The 14653-nt window shown below is 42.9% G+C and overlaps 2 long non-coding RNA genes across 2 annotated transcripts in view; one reads left to right on the top strand and one right to left on the bottom strand.

Moving 5' to 3' along the window:
- The window catches only part of LOC148326902 (uncharacterized), a 60076-nt gene that overhangs the window by 35749 nt on the left and 9674 nt on the right, over positions 1–14653 (top strand). The window contains exon 3 of the long non-coding RNA XR_015845812.1: positions 9909–10020. This is a non-coding gene — a long non-coding RNA (uncharacterized LOC148326902). The remainder of the gene's footprint in view (positions 1–9908; positions 10021–14653) is intronic.
- LOC148326903 (uncharacterized) lies at positions 723–5493 on the bottom strand. Its single transcript, XR_015845813.1, has 3 exons — positions 5297–5493; positions 4860–5106; positions 723–1306 (listed from the first exon to the last, which is right to left on the bottom strand). It is a non-coding gene; the product is annotated as an uncharacterized LOC148326903 (long non-coding RNA).

Below are 14653 nucleotides of genomic sequence, written 5' to 3' on the forward strand. Positions count from 1 at the left end.
AGTGCAAGACATTTCATTTCTTGCAATTTCCGGAATTTATCAGCCAAGTCCCTCAATGATCGTTTCTGAATTTTAATCGAGCGACGTCATATAAATTACGGCTGCATTTTGGTCTCTCTCCATGCGGTTCGCCTCTTGTAGCATCTGCTTTTCGACATCACACGTTTTAACGACAATGCTAGAGAAGGCGCTTCTTGTAGTCATGTATCATGTTGTCTTATTAGTTTAGTAGTTTTAATAGTTTTGCCATCAGTGAATGCTTTGGCTTTTGCAAACCTAAAAAAATTGATGTGATGATGAATTGTTCTATTGGCAGACACGCTTTAGTCAAGCTCTGACTGTCAAGCCTGAACCTTCAAAATTCATTTCATAATGGTCATAACATATTTTTTATATTTTTGTGATCAAATCTTTTTATTCATGTTTTTGCTTTTTTTTTTTTAATACATGGTGGAATCCAATATAAAAATTAACACAATACATATAAAATATACACAGAGATCCCTTGAACCTCAGCAATTCATGTCCTAAAACTTAACAAAAATAAAGAAATGCACTTATTGACAAAAAAAGAATAAATATGTAAAAGAAATAAAATAAATAAATGGTGAGCTCAGCAGCCAAAATTGTTTTTCTTTTGTTTTTTTTTATCATTTGTTTTTTGAATCCGTGCTGTTGATATTTCCAGATAGATGATATCAAGAAAACTTAAATTCCAAGTGTATGTGGCAGTTTCCATCTCATTCTAATTAGTATTTTTTTTACTGCTGTTCGACTGATGAATAGAAATCTTTTTTTTTTTTACATTGTAATGTATTAATTGCAGATAAATTACATAAAATAAATATTTGAGGATTCAAAGGTATAGTCTGCGCTATTAATTATGATAGGTGAGCATATAATACATATAATAACATTCATAATATTGACTTAAACGTGACAACATCTCTCATAAATCACACATCATCCAGGGCACCTTTGAAAGTCGTTAAGAATGGAAAATTACCAAAGTAACGCAAAAAAACCCTCATGACATTTTCTCGTTTAAAATGTTTGTCTGTAGTTTGTCTATTATCAGGCGAAAAGAGTGCTACTCCTCGAGAAATCTTTTCAATGGATGTCGAGTCTGTCGAGATTGCGCAATCTCAATCGAAGCTTTGCCTACTTGCATGTTCTTGGATAGCGCCGCTGCTCTGCTGCTGGTGACACAGCCGCTCTCTGTGCGAGTGGCCGGCTGAGGCTGTCGTCCACGTGCACGTCTTTGATGTAAAGAGTTGGGCGAGCTGTTTGGGTATTTGGTCAGGAGCTGGGACAGACGGGGAACAAAGTGTGATGGAGTGATTACCCTCCTGTCTACCCTGGCATGAATGCCCCTCTTCATCTGCCCTAAAAGGCACATTATTGGTGGAGGAGAGTGGGATATCCTGGCCACTGACCCCAGAGTAGGGGTCAAGGGGAACAGGGGGGCAGATGAAAGGGAAGTAATTATGTCTGAGCAGACAAAAAAGAACTTTGTCTCCAAACAACTATTTTGGTGGGAAGGGGGAAGAGGGTCGCACATAAAGGGCCACAATTGAGATCAAGACATTCTCCCAGGCAAGTTTCATTCTTATCGTGAAGATGGAGCTGCGCTCTGATTGGCTGGAGCCACGTCCTTATCAGATGATGATTGGTCGAGGCCTACGGGCACAGGAAGTGTGGTTCTCATAGCAGCCCCCCCCCCCCCCCCCCCCCCTTGTGAGAAAGCGACTGTGATCGCGGGCAGCAGACGCACATTTGGGCGTGTTCAACAAATGCGCCATCTATTCCACAACGTGCTGTTAACACGCACGCTGGGTAAAAATGACTTCCCCGTGGGACGAAGTGTTGATTCATCAGTACGCCACCACGTCGGTCACTGAGGTTTTTTTTTTTTTTTTTTTTTTTTCGGGTATTTTTTTTTAAATGTATTAAATTTTGTGGTCGTAATAGAGCTCATAATCTCAACATGAGACAAAAAAATTATTTTTATCTCTTGCTTTGAGACTTTGCATGCACGTCATCTGTCTGGATATGGATGTCGAGTTCATGCTCTACTTTTTTTTTTCCACTCTTCTCTCTGAGGTCCGTTTATATTCTAGCACTCTTCCAGAATAATGTTTTTATTTATTTATTTATTTTTTACGCAAAATTCAAATATCATTCTAAATGTATTCATTTTCATTTTCTATAACGCATGAACTTTCTCCAGTATTATGACTGGTGTAGCTCACTGAAATACCGACCTGGTAATTATTCTGTATCTGAATAAATAGCTGCCAATGTTACTCAAAATGAGTGCTAATTGAAGGATTTGTAATTTGGTGACTTGACAACCTTATTTAACAGCTGACTGATCAGCGTTTGGAGCTGTTTGCACATGTTCTGACACCTGTGGGTGCACCACATTCTATGTGTGCGTGCGTGTGTGTGGGGGTGCGTGTGCGGGGGTGTGTGTGTGATAGGTTGATCCATTTTAAGATCCAGTCCAAGCACTCCCCACTCGCTGATGGATTGCGGTCAGGAAGGTGTGTTGCTTCCCTGCCCACCCCGGGGTGATTTTAGTGACGATAGGAGTGTTGCCACGAGCCGCTCTACCATACCAGCTTGCAGATTCCTAGCCAAGATTCATGATTGCCCTTTACAGGAATGTGGTCAGGCAAATGAAGTGTGTGCGTGTGTGTGCGTGTGTGTGTGTGTGTTTGTCATTAGGGGTGTGTTTATGAAGGACAAGCACATTATTTTTATTCATGTGGCTCCTTTTGTCGGTCGCTTAATCCGATTATATGTTTGCAGGAGCCCACGTCTCCTAAAACTGGATAGAGAGTTGACACTGAGAGATGACTTAGAAGGAAATGAAAGGCAGTTGGGCCTTGTCTTGTAAAAAAAAAGAAAGTACAAATTTGTGATGAGGGAGAGACGAACAAGCATTAGCGAGGAACGTTGACCAGAGCAGCTTTATTACTGCCGGAGATTTACACTCTACTTTATTCCCAACTGTCACTCGTAAAACTAAACGAGAGAAGACGAGACGAGAGGGAGTGGATGATATACGAGCGCGGCCCTATATGATAATCAAATGCAAGCGGGAAATCAAGCATGGAGGAGGTTGTCATCGTACAGCTGGATGAGGAGGAATATTTTGATGATTTGTCTTATCAAGTTCAATCAGTTTGCCCCTGAGCTGTCTTTCCGACTTAACCCTGAATGTAGTGTCAAAAGCATGAACAATAACAAACTGTGGCGCTGACTGCATTAATTTTTATATACCCAGTTAGCCATGTGATGATCAACCGCCCGCTAAGATAAACATCCCCTGTTCCTGCGTGCACAAATAGTGTCATATCCTCAAGTGCTCTTTTTCAAACATGCTAGAGAGAGAGAGAGAGAGAGAGAGAGAGAGTGTGTGAGAGTGTGAGAGAGAGAGAGAGAGTGTGTGAGAGTGTGAGAGAGAAAGAGATTGCATTCGGGGAGATCATCCCCGATGATAAACGGAAACATCAGAGATAGTGTTGGTATGTGTGAGGTAGTCAGATTTAGGCGATGCAGTTGGCAGGTTTTGTGTCCTCGATTGTTGTTAGATGAGCGTACTTGATAGAGCGAGTTGGAAAGCAAGTGTCACTCCTGAACATGTGCCAGTGACTGCACGCTGCCGGTTAGCCACGCTTGCCTGTACGGGCCGCCACTCGGACTGCATTGTAAAATCACGTTGATCTAGCCTGACAAGGCGTTGAGTCTTATCCCCGCCGCGCAAGCTTAGGGGTTGACGCTGCCGGCTTGAGGAGCATAGCAGCGGTGGATAAGATGAGCGAGAGGCGAGAAGATCCTCTGCCTCATCGGCTGCATTAAGAAACGGGACGAATCTAAAGTGTAAAATCGTCCTCTTTTGCGATCAGTTGGGATTTAGTGCAAGTTTGTGGCAGTCGGCACCAAGCGCTGAGTTTCTCCTCCCATGACAGGGTAATCGCCCAACGGCTTAACGCCACGGGAAGAACAATACGTCCCACTTCCTCTCATCTCATCTCACGGATGATCTGGACAAAGTACCCGTCCGCATCGACCGTATCTGCCGCAGCCGAGCAGCCCGAGAGGAGGATGACAGGACGCAAGCCTCAGACAGTCCTCTTAAAGTCCAACTGCGTCCAGCATGTGACACTGTTTGCTAGTCCGGGATATGTGCGTGTGTGTGTGTGTGTGTGTGACATAACTTTCTTTAGTGTGTAGTTGCGCACACACTGTATATATTTTATACGAGTGCCGTATCCACACCTGCATGTGAGTGTTATGATGTTTATTAAGAAACATCAACAGCATCTTTGCAAGATCCAAGTTAGAGGAGGGGGGGGTCAGTGCTAATCTTCCTCAGGTTTTAGTATCTACAATCCGTCCTGTTCGCATTAATAAGCGCCCTAAATAAAGCTTTATCTCTGACACATGCAAATGAACAGATGCAGCCGTAAAAAAAATATAAAAAAAAGATCAAAAGATGAAAAGGCTGCTATTACGGTAATCTACCTTGGCAGAGATGAGAGGCTTTTATCTGTCCTAAATTAACTAGCTGATCCGCAGTCCATCATCCGGCGGTCGGAAGGCGTCAGGTAGCGTCGCGTTGCGCAAATGTGTTTCGCACAAAGCGCCACACAGCAAGCGGTCTGCTTTTATCAGCTCGCACTGTTTAAAGGAGTAAACTCATCTCCGTTTAGAGTTTTTTTTTTTTGCTTAGATTTCAAGCCAGAGGCTTTGAAGGTGACTTGATCATCAAAGCTGCGCAACTGCTGAGGTTCGTAAAATGGAAATGGGAATTGCCGACTGACGGTCAACTTAGTCTCGAGTTTCTGTACCTGTCGAGAATGTTGTCGTATCTCTTTGATCGGGGGGGGGGGGGACTCGAGTTCCAGCTCTCCTCGTTGCTCTCCGTCCGGGGTGTTGGGCTTCACTGGGTGTCTAAATCTGTTAAGCGCCGTCTCACCGCTTTCTGTTTAGCTCCATGATAAGGAGCCGTTTCCAGTCGCTACCTCACACAGACAATCTGGCAGAACTCGCCGTTTACTTCGCATCATGGAGGTTTAGTTGACGTGATAAGGGCCCCTGGAAAAAAAAAAAATGCAATCTGCGTATATTTGGGTGGAGTTTGAGTTCCAGGAGTCATCGAGTTGGAGTCAATGTTATCTTATAGACGTTTTGAAGTCCTATTTAGTCCTAGTTGAATAAATCCCCCTCATAATACCATCATTTATGACACCACGGCTGGACAAATAATAAACAGAAAGACACGTACACAGTACTGAGTGAGTGTTGGCCGACTTAGCTTCTCTTGAAAGGTCCATCTGGAAAAAGGCCTCGCAAGTGTATCCGCAATTAAATCCACACTTTTCCCTTCTTCGGCCATTGTGGTTTAAAAAAAGCAAGAATATATTTCACATTTTCAAACGTTCGCCAATTACATCTTTCGGGTGTGTGATTCTGCATAGTGCTGTCCAATAGTCCAATCACAAGACGCGTTCATCACCTTCAACGTGAGGCAGGCAAGAAGGCTCACTGTAACCAACTCGACATCTGATTGGCTGTCGCAACCGCCTATCAACTCTGAAAGCTCATCAACTTTGATGGAAGAGATGCCGGCACGATTGTTTTCTGAAGGCGTCGGGCGAATAGTGCGTGTGGCTGGTATTGTGAAACCTGCCTAGCAATAAAAGCTAGCTGAATTCTGATTGGATAAAAACTCTCACTGAAAATTCAACACTAGGATATAATATGACATCAATGTGGAGAATATGATCATTTTTTTCTTGATTATGTTAAGCCAGCAGAGAAGGCCTTGACCGTCCACAACTGGATTCTTTCCAAAAACAAATCGATTTTCAAAGTTTGCCCTACTCTCCTAAATATTCTCGTTGTATATTTTAACGGCCACAATGTCAGTTTATTTCCTGCTTTTCTTTTTCGAAATGGTTCCTTATGAAGAAGAAAGGGGGGGGGGGGGCTTTTGTTACAGTCTGGCGACTTTTTTTTTTTTTTTTTTTTTTACAACTAACCTCTGTTGCACTTAGCAGCTTGGTGCCAGGTTCTCATATCACAAATGCGCTCCACAAAAGCTCTCCATTGTGCACCTAAAACAATCAGGGGTAATTAAATGATCGTAAACAGATGACCCTCAGAGGAGTGTGTGTGTGTGAGTGTAATGGAGTGAAAGTGTGTTGTTTTTACATGCATAAATCCCAACCATAATTATGTGCACACATGCGCATACACTCAGTGATGTAACATCGCCTCGGGCTGCGACCTTTAACCCGAAGGAGCCGCTAATATGTCCAAATGACATCTGGCCCCGTACCGGTCAATTAACACCGTGAATGGCCACCAGAGGTCCTGCCTGTCTGCATTGCATGCGACCACATACTTGCAGCAGGTGAGACTTCAAGTGTTCAAGACATCCATTTGCTTGATTCGAGTCTGACGGCTCAATGTCTTATTTGTGAGCACTACCTGACTCCTTTGACTGGAAACTGTCACTGTCTCGGTCTAATCGGATTCAGAGAACACCAGCGGCTAATATGGCCTGCTGCCATCAAGTCGTCCTTTTAAAGCAGCTCTGATCTGATTGCTGGACTTTATTGGAAAATAGAGAGCGCAGGGGCAGGGCCGAGCTCCCTCTGCTCTTCTCAATCAAGCGCTTTTCACAAAGTGCTTCGGCCTTTACCTAGTTAGCACTCTTATCAGTCATTGTGAGTTTGGGGTCACTTTGGACAAGGACCTAGAGGGAGATGTTTAATGTCATTTCACTGACAGGAAATGGTACTTTGAATGTAATTAAGTACTTGTGGGACAGGTAGAGGAGAAGTGAAGCGCTCTTTCGACTTTGTTTAAAAGCCATTTTGAATGGGCAGTTTTGTATCATTGTTGCAATCAGCGCCATGAAGACACGTTTGTACCAATTTGTGGATGGGCAACTTCAATGCTGGAGGGGGAAACCATTTTTTTATTAGGTCTCGAACGGGCCCATGTTGGACCATGCACTTCCTAACCAGATGTTTGACAAAAATGCCATTTTAAATGTGGGCAAAGTGCATGGGTACAAAATATGAGCTCGGAATGTATTTAATTTTGTATTATAAATTTTCAATGCATATATTTATATATAAAAGCTCCACTAGCATAACCTAAAAGTAAACGACAAAATAACCACATACTGTGTATGGTTTTTTTTTCCAGCGCAAAGGCCTCTCTTGCTCACAAGAAAAAAAAAAATGCCATTCAAGGGTGGCACAAAACTGCAAACCAATATTAAATGCCAGAACTCATTTTGTGTACAAAAATCAACTCACTCACTCACTCCAAATGTTTTATATTATTTTTTTTTATATTTAAAACCTGTTCGTATTGTTGTAGTATAAAGTGATATTATATCATTTAAATGTCAGTCGACCTCTGTGTACTTGTGGTATGGCATAATTGGTTTCATACACTCAGGTGTTTTTTTTGTCTTTTTTTTTTAATTTTTTTATTTATAGTCTGGTTTTTTTTCCCAGGATTTACACCGCTCACCCCCACCCTCCCATTTGCCCCATTTGTCATAGAAAATGTATATTGAATATTTATCAGCATTTTTTTTTGCTCATCCCTGTCATAGGTCACTGCACATCATCTTCTCTTTTGGTGTTAGCATGACTCTTCTCAACAACCTTTTTTTTTTTTTTTTAATTTTTGCAACAACAATTTCTTTGAGAAAACAAAACTGTGTATTGAGAATTAGAAAAATAATTGTCTATATATATATATTGTCAAATGTAGCACGTTCTGTCATGACACTCTAGTGAGTGGACGTGTACAAAACATTTTCTACTGCCCACCTCCCCGCCATCTATGACTCAACCCTCCCCCACTGTTCACTTTGCAGCCACCACTCTCCAGTCTGTGTCACCGCGCGATTTTTATCTCACTTCTTCTGATTTCATTTGACCGTCGCCGGCTAATCAGAGGCCAACATCTGGCTGTTTCCCATGGCAACCGACTGAACCAAATATTCCAGACCTCCAAAGGTGGGTCGAGATCTGAGAGCGGAGGCAATGAGAAATGTCCTCAGATTGACAGCTCTGATGGACAGAGAGGAACAGAAGCCCAAATGGCGTGACACTGCCACTGTTTTTTTATTTGAATGTGTGCATTGGTGGGTGTGTATGTGTTACCTCATTTCCCCTGAGCCCACTGCTCATCCATGGAACCCCAGTGGGAAAGGGTGGAGCTGGGAGGTTGCAGGGGGGCGGGGGGTTTGTTTGGTAGTCTGTGATCGACCGAGCGCGACTTTAGATGGAGCCATTTTGTAGGCACCATTTTTGTGTTTCATAAGTTCTGTTCGCTTGAAAATACATTGACAAGTGTTCTCACAATTGTGGAACAGAGGAAGTGCGCTGCGCAGTGTTTTGGACATCAAAGTTGAGGCAGTATCTTCATATTTTTAACAACAGCGGTCTGCGTTTCCTTCCTCATTGTTTGTCTTTGAATTTGGGAGTTTTGCATCTGCTTGCTTAGTTGAGTGCATTGACTCCTCACTTCACCTGTGACTTTTTCGCCACTGGCCTTGCGTCACGTCCTGTCCGTGCGACTCTTCCTTGCCTTACTCTCTCCTTTGTGTTCATTTGGCTGGCTCCATTAAAGTTTGCATCCCGAGGGCAAGGAGGAAAAAAAAAACTCATTTACCACAGCCTGCCCTGCCAAGTCGGGAAACGCCAGACCCCCTCAGCCCTAACTGGATTAGGAACCAGCCAACGGATGGGCCGCGGGACAGAACTCCCTGGTCCGAGCACTTAAGAACATGCTACACTAAAATACAGCCGTGTGGGATGTGAGGGGATCGATACAATAGGTAGTTACGGGGGGTGAAGCCTAACAAATTTCCGCTATAATAAGGAGAATCCGGATAGTATTAAGTTGCAACAGCTTTGACCAAAATTCTGCCCCTGCAAAAAATGGTTCCATTTTTTCGTAATATTATGATCACTTTTTATTTGAACAAGCTACAATGCGACACGGTCTACCACAATAACCGTAGAAATATGAAGAACTGACAATTTATAATGCAGTCGCAAAAGTCTAATTATTTTATTTATTATTTTTATTCCTTATTATTTTATTCTATTTATTTTTTTCTTTACATCCATCGAGCCGAGCCTTCCGTCTATTCCAGGGGTGGGCAAACTTTTTGATTGGCGGGCCACAATGGGTTCTAAAATCTGACAGAGGGGCCGGACCTGGAGCGGATGGTTGGAGTGTTTTGGTCACCTCACCTCATCGGAGAAAAATAAATACATTTAATTTGAAATGAAAGTGAACAAAAGCACAACAACAAAATATATGTTTTTGACACACCACAGTATTTAGAAAATAATTTTTTTTCAAATTCAGCGGGCCAGATTAAAACGTTTAATGGGCCGCATGTGGCCCCCGGGCCGTAGTTTGCCAACGCCTGGTCTATTCATATTTCTAAGTAACGTATCCACAAACAGTGAGTGAGCGCCGAGTCTAAAAGTGGAAGAAAGGGAGCACGGACACCATGGGAGTCTATCGGCTTTAGATCAATAATGTCTCTTGATCCGCTGATATCTAATCACGGATGTTCAGTTTAGACATGCGCCTACTATGAAATGAAATATTAAAATTTCAATCCAGTCTCAAAGGCGGAAGTAGACAACTTCCCTCTCCGCCTTGTTTTGTTTAGGCAAACCAGCGATAAACTGCTGATGTGACCCGTCAGGAATATATTATATTCAAAAATGTTCATTTATGTCACCATCAACTCGTCTCGCTATTTCTGCATCGCCACAATGCCGCAAATGTTTGTGTTAAACATTCCTTCACAAATTGTTGATATTTCATCTTGTTGTTCTTCCTAGTGAAATACAACATGGCTGCACATCTTCAGGAGACTAAACTTTAATAAAGCAACTCAAGAAAGGAAATGAAAACTGCTCTCAGCATATGGACACGAAGGGGCCACAAGCAAAGGTTTGGAGACTGCAATTTGTTTTCATCCGTCCCTTTATTCTTCATTTTTTTTTTTTTTTTTTGTTTTTAGGTGTAAAACCTCATAAATTGTGCTCATATTTCAATGTAGTCGAATGGTTACCTTGTGATTTAATGCTGAAAAAAAATTGCATCCAGTTTGCTCCAGAAATATTTGGACTTTGAGTTTTTCACGTTTTTTTTCCCCTTCATAAACTGTGACAGGAGTCCATGATGTCACGATTTTAATTTAAGATGTTGGTTTTACCATTTAGGGAATACAGAAATGTTTTATTCCTTATTTTCACCTTTTCAGCCTGCAGTTTTGTCTTCAGTGAGTGTAAAATTTGGCCTTTGAACAGCGCTCCATTTATTTGAGAGTTGGCCTCACACTGTGTTAGTTTCGGGGCAATTTTTTATTTATTTTTTATTAAATGATGATGGCACATTCATTTTTTTCCAGACAACCCCAACGCCCCTCCCCAATTTGTTCTTCTTTTCTGCATCTTTGTAATGTCCATTTTGAAAGCATTCTCAAGTGATCACGGACGCGGACAAAGATCACAGATGAGTACAAGCCCCAACTCTTTTATGTTCCGCGTTGGTCGCGTGTGTCTTTTTATCCTGCTTGTGGTTATCGGATTGTGTTTCGAACCAAGAAATCAATTTAAAATGGGTCTTTATTTTTGTAGTTGACTGGCACTGGACAGTCCTTTTTTTTTTTTTTTTTTTTTTAACCATACATACCAGAACAAGAAGATGCGGGAGTTGCAGGGCGGGTCTTGAAATGTTTTTTTCCTTGAACAATAAATTCCAAGCCATATTGGTCCCTCTACGCCGCCATTCGGCTTTGTTTGAGCGCTGGACATTTTTTTTTTTTTTTTTTCGAAATAATTGTGAAGCGCGCCTTATTGGCTATCAAAATGCATTCTCCCCGCCAACACCAGGCCGTCCCCACAAATGCAACCGTTAGAGTAATACCCCGGGGGATCCTGAAGGACACAGGGTGGAGGAGATAATGGCAAGAACGGGAATAGCAACAGAATGGGAATGTCATTAAATATCAGGGGAGTTGTATGGATCTGTTATGGTCTCGTTATAATTAAGAGGGGCAAACAATGTGTAGAGGGAGTGTCGCGGGGTGTAAATGCATTAGAGCTGCTTAACCGCAGCCTGTCGGGATCAATAAGTGTCCATTCACGTCAAGCCGGGCTGGAGCTGTCCAGCTCTCACAGTGCTGAGGTATCGTCGTTGGCAAGTTGAAATAGCGCCAGTAGGTTCATAAATAATTTTTTTTTTTTTAAAATGCACTTTATTAATATTTCACTTTAGTCGCCTGTTGAATGCGGCAAAGAGTCAAACAGGCGGCGGGAGGCGGCGTTGGGATTATAATAGAAGTGATCAAGTGAAAGTAAATGGGTTCCCTCATTGAGGAGATGATGACAGAAGAAGAGAAGGACACCGATAACCTTGCTGGTTTAAAAGCTTCCTCCGGAGTTTAATCAGAGCTCCCAATTACAAAGACAAGTTCCCAATGTCCCCCCCCACCCCACACCCCACGTCCCACGTCCCAGCACCTGATGTCCGCCAATGATAAACAGCTTTATTAATTAAAAGGCCCCAATTGAATCTGATCTGCGTCTGCTGGGAATCTTTGGAACGATTAACTACAAGACCTGACAAAGCTTATTTCTATGTGTCATGATGGACTATTTTGATAAATGTTAAAAGACAAGGTAACAAGCGCTCCACCTTGGTGCGTGCGTGACATTGACTCAAACTCATTGAGGGAAATTAAAGAGGTTTGCTGCGCGGAGCAGGACACATATTGACAATTGCTACGTTATTTTCCATTGACAGGAAAAGCGTTATGAGAGGCAGCAAGGGTTGGCGTTAGCATGTCTGCGTCACAATTCTGAGGTTCGAGGTTTGAATCTGGACTCCAGTCTTCCTGTGTGGACGTCAGATGGTTTCTCTTTGCGTGTGCAAGTTTTTGCCAGGTACTTCCTCTCACGTTGCAAAAAATAAATAAATAAAATCCATATTAGGAGCGTTATAGAAAATTGAGGAATAAAAACACATAATTGCTGCAAACTTAAAATGTGCAAATTTAGCTGCATAACATGAAATGTTGAACGGACCTCGAAGGGTTCCAGGTGGCACACCAAGATGATTTTTTTCTTTTTCTTTCAACACTTCCATGAGAAATAATCCAACACTTTTAGCCATCAAAGCCTCAAAAGGTGACCAAAATAGGACAACGAACGAAGAAAGAGGGAATTTTAGTGTGAATGGTTGCTTAGCAATATGGTACCTGCAATTGACTGGCAAATGATCGGTGTTGGGGGGGGTCCGGTTTGGATATGTCGACGATGTCCTTCTGCCATCTTGAGACTCTCATGTGTAACAAGCACAACGCATTTAAAGGGAATGAAAGGACCAGTTTTGATTGGTCATCATTGAAGCCAGCTGTGACCACTCCCACAGGGGCGCAGCCGTCCCTCTCGCATATCCGAAAATAGAGCCCTCGTTGTATTATGGACTATAGCGAATGTGACAGAATATGGATGGATGGAAAGATCGATCTTCTCCTTTAAATTGGCTAATTTACAATTTATTTTTTGGGGCACAGAACAGAAACACTAAATCCCCCATCAGGTAGAGCAACTTACTGAGCTTGAGGAGATCTCGTTGAATACATTGTGGTCAACTCCAACCATATGTTTTTATTTTTTTTATTAATCCTCCATGGTTCCCCCCGTAACATTTACAGGATGTTATTTTTATGAATATCCATAAATCCGTTTTCTATATCAGCTGTCCCCATTTGGAGAGCTGGAGGCAAGCCTAGCGTAATTCGGGCCGAGAGGCCGGGTTCACCCCGAATCGAGTATTATTGCTAGAATCCGGTACAATCCATCTCAACCGCATGATCAGGGTTGTGTACATTTGTGTTCACTTCATCTCATTCCTGCACACTCACTGATGCGGGGACCTGCATGTCACTGGATGAAGGTTGTGTGAGGTCAGACACTTGACTGTTGATAGCGAGGTATGTGATCGTGATCGTGGCTTGGCTTGGCTGGGCTGGGCTGGGCCGGCACACCCCAGCGCTGCTACCTCTTCACCAACCCCTGAGGGAGCCCTGAGGGATCAGATAAGACTGAGTTCCCAGATCAGGGTCAAACTGACAGCCGAGGGAAGAGTGATGGGCTTGGGATTGAGCGGCCATCCCTTCTGCTTGAACGGCCCTCGGGGACCTTTGGAGGCCACCGTATACGTTGGCTCGAATGTTACGTAGCACTTGATTAGGTTGAAATCTGGATATCATCGTTACATCCGCATCTGTTTGTTTTCTAGCTTTTCCTGAATTGAACTGGTCGCCGTGGTCGTTGCCACGTGCTAATTAATTTGATTGTTTCCAATTGGCTCTGGCTTGTGACAAAACGTGCTATTTGTTGGGATTGAAATTTGACAGCAGAATTGCAAAGTCTCCGGGGACGGAAGCGCTCCATTGCCAACGAGCGGACGTGAAGGTGGCGTATTGGGAACTCGAGTTGCGGTTGGTTCCCACATTTGCTCTGACCAGTGATAAACTGATGTGTTTTAAGAGAGGACACAGGGTAAATGACTGATTTTATGGAGAGAAATCAGAAAATCACCCGCCGGCCCCAAAAAAGAAAAAAGAAAATGTGGCTGAATGATCTGCTTAAATAGTTAAAATAGTCATTAAAGCCCAAATCAAATAAATAATAATACATTTGTTTGTCTTGTGTAAGCAAATCCATTTCCTCTGGCTTCACTGTGCTAATAATGTCTTATAAATTGTTCACAGTAAGAGACACTTGATGAAAGGCGGAATATTCTTTCATGCTGCTTGCAAAATTCCTGCACATCAATTCTGGGAATGGACGTGTTGTATCGAAAAGGACAACAAGGATGTTCAGTGAAATGCTTTTCAAGGCCATCAAGGACTCCTCTGGGGCATCGAAGTTAACCAGAGAAGAAATGTTGTTGCAGACACTGACTGTATTATTGTCTTTAGCCCACAGACAACCTTTCACATATTTTCCCTTCTGGGTGTTGAAGCTTTTAGACTTTATGTCTCTGCTGGAACCACACGCGCGCACACACACCCCCCCCACACACAATTCTATATATATACACGTATCCTTTCGATCCATGTGCTGACCTATTATGACACACTCTAATTGGACTGTGTACACATCTCGAGTCCGACACACTCATGTTCTTTTTCCCTTCGCCACGCTCTTGAGCAGAAATCTACACTTCGTTAGTCAGATAGACAATCTGGCTCTCTTAATTGAGTAGAGTGTGTGGCCTGGTCTGACCCGGGCCTGACCCCGCTGTAACCAGGGACACCACTGAGCCTCTGCTTTGATACATTTGATACGGTTTAAGTGAGGAATGAAGACCTAAGTCTGTTTACATTTGAACTGGATTAGCGTTGGCGTGATGGCGCACCAACGGAAGGGCCGTAGTGAGAGAGAGTTGGGGAAAGGAAAAGTGTTCGGGCACATGACAGAAGCCGTTTTTTGGGGGGTTTGGGGGGGGGGGGGTCACCTTGACCGGTTTGTTTGCATTCCTTTCGCTACGGAAATACGGTGTGAGCTTT

Source organism: Idiotropiscis lumnitzeri, chromosome 11 (assembly GCF_059441095.1).
Source record: "Idiotropiscis lumnitzeri isolate Australia: NSW breed Sydney's pygmy pipehorse chromosome 11, RoL_Ilum_1.0, whole genome shotgun sequence".
Taxonomy (NCBI): Eukaryota; Metazoa; Chordata; class Actinopteri; order Syngnathiformes; family Syngnathidae; genus Idiotropiscis; species Idiotropiscis lumnitzeri.